The sequence below is a fragment of the Schistocerca cancellata genome, chromosome 3 (assembly GCF_023864275.1).
Source record: "Schistocerca cancellata isolate TAMUIC-IGC-003103 chromosome 3, iqSchCanc2.1, whole genome shotgun sequence".
Taxonomy (NCBI): domain Eukaryota; kingdom Metazoa; phylum Arthropoda; class Insecta; order Orthoptera; family Acrididae; genus Schistocerca; species Schistocerca cancellata.
Genome location: NC_064628.1, coordinates 779,233,946 through 779,242,406, shown reverse-complemented (window position 1 = coordinate 779,242,406; position 8,461 = coordinate 779,233,946). Strand labels below are relative to the sequence as shown.

At 45.6% G+C, this 8,461-nt stretch overlaps 1 non-coding gene across 1 annotated transcript; it reads left to right on the top strand.

The window, feature by feature from the left end:
* The first annotated feature begins 531 nt into the window (after positions 1 to 531).
* Positions 532 to 604, top strand: Trnaa-cgc (transfer RNA alanine (anticodon CGC)). Its single transcript has one exon. It is a non-coding gene; the product is annotated as a tRNA-Ala (tRNA).
* Positions 605 to 8,461: the final 7,857 nt, after the last annotated feature.

The window sequence follows — 8,461 nt, the reverse complement described above, 5'->3', positions numbered from 1 at the left end:
TAAACACACACATACATCTTTGTTATGTACAACACATGTGTCCATTCTTACTCTCTCTTTTATTTCAATGAATAGCATAAGCATGGTAAGGTTTCAATTATACCTCCAGAAATGACCCACTTACCATCATGATGATTCAGTTGGATCTTCAGCTGCACCACTGTAGAGATGACACATCTTCTAGACTGAAAATTTACCTGACTCATCACATGTTGAACATCATTTGTACCACCATACAGGCAAGCCACACAATCTTCAACTGTAAGAGACCATGTGGCTGCATGTTGCACACCTTTAGCACCTGATTCAGTATGGTATGCATACATTTTGGACTGTAGATCCACTTACACCACAATCTCTGAGCCACTCACTTCCTCTCCCATGAAGACAATAACCTTAGCATTTGCAGGCTTTACACCGTAAGGATTATTGGCTTCATGTCCAGACATGTCACAGGCACCTCATATGGATCACAGCCCTACACACAATAAATGGCGCGGTATGCATATAAAGACTCTATGGGTCACACCGAGCGAGGTGGTGCAGTGGTTAGCACACTGGACTCGCATTCGGGAGGACGACGGTTCAATCCCGTCTCCGGCCATCCTGATTTAGGTTTTCCGTGATTTCCCTAAATCGCTTCAGGTAAATGCCGGGATGGTTCCTTTGAAAGGGCACGGCCGATTTCCTTCCCCATCCTTCCCTCACCTGAGCTTGCGCTCCGTCTCTAATGACCTCGTTGTCGACGGGACGTTAAACACTAATATCCCTCCCCCCCTCTATGGGTCACCAAAATAAATGTAATGAATGTAATGAAAACTGTACTACATGTGGAGCTTTGATAGGTCCAATACATACATACTGTGTAAACAGATTTCACGAACAGTGTTTCAACCTTTACCCTCTCTAGATCCACAAATTCTTCGTAGCAAATAGGAGACTATGTAAATTTTGCCCTGATGATTCACTGACTCACTTCAAAACACTGCTCTGAACAACTGATTAATTTGGTACCATAATATTTCCTAGTTTTTCCATCATCTTAACAAGAATCAAATTAGTCTTTCTGTAAACACCATTATCAAAAGCACACATCATGGACGTATTTTTTTTTCAGTATCTAAATTTATTGTGAGGCGCTGGTCTCATCTTGGCTTTGTCCTCACATCAAATCCACAAATCAACGTAGAATCACATAGTATCTAAACAATTCACTCTTGCATTCTGTTTTTAATGAGAATATGGTACTGAGTGATTATGAGTTTCATTGGGTTTTATTCTGATTGCAACCTTCTTTAGCCTGTTTTCAGTACTATGTTTTTTCTATCTAACATCTCTGCATGTGGGAGCTGCGTCTGGAGCTACGTGTGGGGGCCTCTGAACTTGCGGTTCTGTTGTGTCTGACACAGGTGGACCTTCATAACATCCTTTCGGCAGGCGACATTTGGGCGAGACACAAAGAGTCTGGCGCTCACTGGACCATGGCTTGTACCTGAGCCTATGGTTCCAGTTTCAGGGAGATGCATTCCGCACAGTAAAGTACCCACATGTGAAGGCAGGGCGAGGCGAGTCATCCCTGTTAGCCAGAGCGAAAGTTGAGTTTGTGACTGCTGGCCTGAAGAGCTAACATTGTGCTGGAAGGCAACGGGACACCGCTTGCTAATCAAAATAATATCGTCTCGAGAATACTCCAGGAAAAACAGACTCAGATTCTTCCATGGGAACATAGACTTTTAAAATTTCCCATTCCAATTTCCAACAATCTCACAAGCAGGCCAAACGACTCCCGTATCGTCGAAATTGAGGCAGCTGCCAGTGACCATTCAGAGGTTGCTGACTGGTTGGTCCTCAGTTACCATTCTGGTGGGAGGCAAACGTTAATTGTAACTTGATGTTATTTGAAGAGCTTTCAGGGCTGCTGTATGATTGGCTGCATGGGAGAAATATGAGCGCTGCTCCAAGTTTAGATGGGAAGCCAGATAAGTGAGAACTGGACAGTATTGTCCCAGGATGGCAGCTGACTTGGCCTTTCGTGTTCTGAGTCTTAAAATTTTTCTTTCGGAACAGCATCTGCTCTGATGGTGTGCGGAGTCTGCAAGCACCGCCACTGTACGGGCTATCTGCCCACACCTAATTCAACACTTCAGCAGAGCTCATAGGCGAACAGTTGACCGCCACACACGCAATCCAACGGTGGTAAGGAGGCACTGCAATGCGAGATATTGGTGCAGAAGAGAGGAATAGTTTGGAGATGGGTCTTTTTGTTAGCCATTAAAATTGCTACACCAAGAATAAATGCAGATGATAAACGGGTATTCATTGGACAAATATATTATACTAAAACAGACATGTGATTACATTTTCATGCAATTTGGGTGCACAGATCCTGAGAAATCAGTACCCAGAAAAACCACATCTGGCCGTAATAACCGCCTTGATACGCCTGGGCATTGAGTCAAACAGAGCTTGGATGGCGCGTACAGGTACAGCTGCCCATGCAGCTTCAACACGATACCACAGTTCATCAAGAGTAGTGACTGGTGTATTGTGACGAACCAGTTGCTCGGCCACCATTGACCAGACGTTTTTAATTGGTGAGAGATCTGGAGAATGTTGTGGCCAGGGCAGCAGTCCAACATTTTCTGTATCCAGAAAGGCCCGTTCAGGACCTGCGACATGCGGTCGTGCATTATCCTGCTGAAAAGTAGGGTTTCGCAGGGATCGAATGAAGGGTAGAGCCACGGGTCGTAACACATTTGAAAAGTCACGTCCACTGTTCAAAGTGCCGTCAATGCGAACGAGAGGTGACCGAGACGTGTAACCAATGGCACCCCACACCATCACGCCGGGTGTTACGCCAGTATGGCGATGACGAATACACGCTTCCAATGTGCGTTCACCGCGATGTCGCCAAACACGGATGCGACCATCATGATGCTGTAAACAGAACCTGGATTCATCCAAAAAAATGTTTTGCCATTCGTGCACCCAGGTTTGTTGTCGAGTACACCATCGCAGGCGCTCCTGTCCGTGACGCAGCGTCAAGGGTAACCGCAGCCACGGTCTCTGAGCTGATAGTCCATGCTGCTGCAAACGTCGTCGAACTGTTCGTGCAGATGGTTGTTGTTTTGCAAACGTCCGCATCTGGTGACTCAGGGATCGAGACGTGGCTGCACGATCCGTTACAGCCATTGGGATAAGATGCCTGTCATCTCGACTGCTACGAGGCCGTTGGGATCCAGCACGGCGTTCCGTATTACTCTCCTGAACCCACCGATTCCATATTCTGCTAACAGTCATTGAATCTCAACCAACGCGAGCAGCAATGTCGCGATACGATAAGCCGCAGTCGCCATAGGCTACAATCCGACCTTTATCAAAGTCGGAAACGTGATGGTACGCATTTCTCCTCCTTACACGAGGCATCACAACAACGTTTCACCAGGCAACGCCGGTCAACTGCTGTTTGTGTTTGAGAAATCGGTTGGAAGCTTTCCTTCTGTCAGCACGTTGTAGGTGTCACCACTGGCGCCAACCTTGTGTGAATGCTCTGAAAAGCTAATCGTTTGCATATCACAGCATCTTCTTTCTGTCGGTTAAATTTGGCGTCTGTAGCACGTCATATTCGCGGTGTAGCAATTTTAATGGCCAGTAGTGTATACACTGTGCAACATCAGTGGCGCAGCAAGGGCAATCTTATTCTGTTTCTCTTTCTGTGAGAGTAATGGGTTGAATAATCACTAACGTTATTAATTAATGGTCGAGACAGCCAAGAAGTTATTGATGGTAAAGAAAGCTGTCTTCCTTTTCCATAACATCCCGATTTTGGGTTTTATCCTCTGTTATTTGTACTCAATCATGTATTCATAAACTCTAATGTAGCACTACTTGTTTAGTTACGGATATTTGGATATTAGTTGTCCCGTGACTTCAACTGGTGGGGACACTGTATTCGTCTGTATTAATTCATTTTTGTTTCACTGTTAAATAATTAATTTCACTTATTGAATAAATTATGTCTTGCCAGATCTAGGAATTTCACTTAGTAGCAGGGAGGGGAATCTTTTTGTATTGATTGCAGTCGGTTCTTTCACTGTAAGCTGACGATTGTGGTCACAATCAAATCTCTTAGGATAGGAGGCATTCCCTTTAAGCACACCCCCCAGGGAACTCACAACTCTTTTTGTGAATACATGCTTGGCACACGTGGGGCCACTGTCCTTTGAGTACTCCTTCCTTGTCTGTACTGCGTGTCTATCCTCATACTATTCTTTCTCACCTCCCTCGGGGACCCTGTCTTTTACGCAATAGGGAAACCGAAACTTGTGAAAGTATTGGAAGACTTAGCTGAATTTCATTTTTGTCTTTCTCTCCGTTCTTGTTCTCACTTCTACTGTCCTTCCTCTGATTCGGCGTTTGAGATCTCCCTTTTCACCTTTCTTCCTCCCTGTGCATTCCTGAAGGCCAGCTCATGCGTTTGATACATAAAGAGCGATTAGGTACTGTGTAACTCCCAGCACCTGGGTCGACAGATACGGCTCGCCCAGGGAGGGGCGATTGCCTGATCTGTTCATCTGTTACCGTCGCAATTGCTGGTTGGTCCCTCCGTGTGTAGTTGAGGAGGTGTGACCTGAGATGTGAAGAATCACCTAAGGCAGGTGTACTCCTCCCCTCTGTGGGAGCCCCCAGAAGGAAGGAGCATGTCGTCGGATTTGCTGGCAGTCATGGTTGATTCACTATAATGAGTACATCAGATCCTTCAGCACTACCTCCTTGAAATAAAAGTGAATGGAATGAGACCAAATACACGACAGATCTTCCGACTACACCTCGCTGCATCGTGGTATCACGTTAGAACTTTTGTACGGTGATCCAGTTCGTCATTCAGAAAGAAGCCCACTAAAGTTCTGCACTCGCTTACACAATGGAATTTTGCTTGTTGAGACAAACAGTCTCTTTCAAGCCCAAAAACTGCTTAAAACTACGTTCCTCCTCAGATACCTTTTTCGTATAGAGGCCCATCGAACACAGATTTCTTTGCCTGGCTGGCTGCTTGAGGGTATGACTGAGGGAAAAATATAAAAAATGGTTCAAATGGCTCTAAGCACTATGGGACTTAACATCCGAGGTCATCACTCCCCTAGACTTAGAACTAAGTAAACGTAACTAACATAAGGACATCACACACATCCATGCCCGAAGCAGGATTCGAACTTGCGACCGTAGCAGCCGTGTGGTTCCGGACTGAAGCGCCCAGAACCGCTCGGCCACCGCGGCCGCCTGGAAAAATACAACACTATCTCTCTGATCTGGGTGTAACCACAGTCCATTGGCTTATGAATAGGGCTGATGCAGAATTAGTGTCTACCCACACCCTTTTCTTAACGTTTGATCGAAAGGAGCTCCCACTGAAGATTAAAGCGGGCTATAAAGTCATCAACATCAGACCCTAAATTCTGAACCAGTGCGTTGCTACCAATGGCAACATTATAAACATACTTGAATATCTTGTAAAAAGGCAGCTAAAAGTGTAACTTGTGGCAAGAATGTCCATGAGGGAGATTGCCCACCTTCTTCTCCCCACTGCATCAACTGCACTGCCAACCATGTCACTTCGTCCTGTGAATGCCCTGTGTACTTCGATGGGCGAGTCTTTCAGGAGATATGGGTGAATAAAAAGGTGCCTCTCAACGTTGCTCGCAAAATTTTAGCTAGCCAAAAGCCTTGAATACCACTATCCAGCAGTTAGAGTACCGTTGTTGCTACGTCACAACTCACGAAAGATACGGCCACACAGACCTGTGATCTCTAGTTCAGCGCTAAGGTTGTGAAATCCCTAGTGCTAAGGTGACATTCTCACCCTTCCATCCATTGCAGTTGCTCTAGATGGAGGACAAGCTGTGCATTGCAGAATGAAAGATCCATGTGCGAGGAGAAAGCGTGGTGGAATGTGGTTCATCAGTGTTGAGAGAAATGAGAATACGCTGGTTGAGAACATCTGCCAGGAGACAGCTTCTCAGGCAGGTTCTCAGAGAGCCCACATTGGTAAAGTCACTTGTGATATTACCAGAAGAGCAGATGTTTAAGAAGGAATTCTCCCAGTCTGACTTTTTGTGCACCTCAAATCAGTAAACGTCTGGATCCACGCCTGACAAACGCAAAGGTACTAACAAGTCGAACAAAGATAAAGTGCTTCCCCTTCTCTAACTCCGAGATACTCTCCAACAGTGATACCATGCGAAACCTCTGTCTGGCCGACTTCCATTTCACCGGTGCGAATCACGAACTGGTTGTCCGCCCTAGAGTCAGCTGACCGATCGAGGGAGGTTGCTGGTACCTCTAAGGAAATAATGAAAGAGGATCCTCCTGCCTCAGAACTCTGTAGTAGTACGCAGCCGAAATCTATCATTTAGCAGCCACTGAAATAATTGCCTCTTATAAGAGAAATATCTCCTGTTACCTAACATAACTGATCTTCAATGGAACCTTCGTGGAATCAGATCACGCAGTGCAGACTTACAGCTGCTACTGCGATCGCAATGCCCAGTTGCTTTATGCCTCCAGGAAACGAAATTACGCCCTCAAGACTACTTTGACCTCTTATGCTTCACTCCAGGAAGTTTCGACCTTCCTTCTGATAAAGGAACTCCAGCTCACAGGGGCGCGATGACGCTCATTCAGGACGACATCGATAACCAAAACATTTCAGTGAACACCCAGCTACAAGCTGTCTATCTTTCTATCTACACTTATACCTTTTCTCTTTGTAATGTCGACATATCCCCCTCATCTGATCTCACCAGGCAGTTTACAGCTCAGTTACCTCAACTCTTTTTGCTATTTGGCAACTTCAACACCCACCATCCCATTTGGGGCTCTCTGAGAACCTGCCTGAGAAGCTGTCTCCTGGCAGATGTTCTCAACCAGCGTACTTTCATTTCTCTCAACACTGATGAACCACATTCCACCACGCTTTCTCCTCGCACATGGATCTTTCATTCTGTAATGCACAGCTTGTCCTCCATCTAGAGCGGTCCGTCCTCTCATATACATACTCGAGGGACCACCTCCCACGTATAATTCGTCTTCTAACTCATATCCCATTTGTGCACAAGACTAACTGGCAGCTTTCTAAAGTTAACTGTAGGCTCTATTCTTCGCTTTCAACCTTCGACGAACAACATTTCCCCAGAAGTGATGAGCAGGTAGAGTACCTTACGAATGTTGTCCTTACCACTGCAGAATGTTCCATCTCTTGAATATCTTCCCTACTGTGACATGTACCAGTTTACTGGTGGACTGAGGAATACTGCAACGCGGTTCGACCACTGTGACGTGCACTCTGTGTCTTTGAACACCATTTTGTATTCGTTATGAACAGTTGAGCGCGAAGTGTCGCATAATCAGAGAGAGCGAAAAAGCTGTTTGGATTTCTTTTACGAATTCTTTTAAGCGTTTGGAGTAACCTACGTCGGATTTCTGGAAACAAGGTACAACTCCCGATTCCTAGCCTGTCTTAAGCGAACGATGGCATTGTGGACCCTATCGATATTTCCAACACTTGGGTCGATACCTTGCAATCCACCCCTCCACCTTTACAGTCCAGCCTTCCTACCACGGAAACGAGCAGAGGAGGCCCAGGACATATCTTTCTTCTCTCAGAATCGCGGAAGCTACAATACCGTTTTTACTATGAGGGCGCTCGAACATGTGCTCAGCTCGTCACGATCCTCCACCTCCAGAATTGTACGATATCTACATTCAGATGTTGCAGCACTTATCTCTTGATGACAAACACTCTCCTTCATATGTATAATTGCATCTGGACGGACGGCGCATTTCTCAGATGTTGTCATAAAGCCAGTGTAATCCTCATGCCCAAGTCTGGTAAGGGCAAACATTTTCCATTCAGCTACTACCCAGTTTCCCTCACCAGCAGTGTCTGCAAGGTGATGGATCACAAGATCAGTGGTTGACTGGTATGGTAGCCTGAGGCTGTGGATCTATTAAGAAATGCACAGTGTGGATTCAGTAACCTCTGCTCATCAGTTGATCATCTCGTCACCCCGTCAACCCACATTATGAACAATTTTCTGCAGAAATGCCAGACTGTAGCAGTGTTTTTTGCTTCAGAGCAGGCTTACAATAACTGCTGGAGGGTGGGCATGCTCCATACAATGCACATGTGGGACTTCCTAGGTTGCCTGCTCCATTTTATTCAGGAGTTTTTAAAAGACCGGGTTTTCAAGGTACATGTGGGTTTGGCTTTGTCGAACACTTTTATTTAGGCGAACTGGGTGCATCAGGACTCTGTGCTGAGCGTAGCCCTTGTAACCTCCCCACAAAAATTTAAAAGGAATGACAATATTTAATAAAATGGAGCCAAGAAGCAATATCGTCCCCACAGAAATATTTAAATAAAATATAATAATAAATGGGACCCAAGAATAACCTCCCTGCA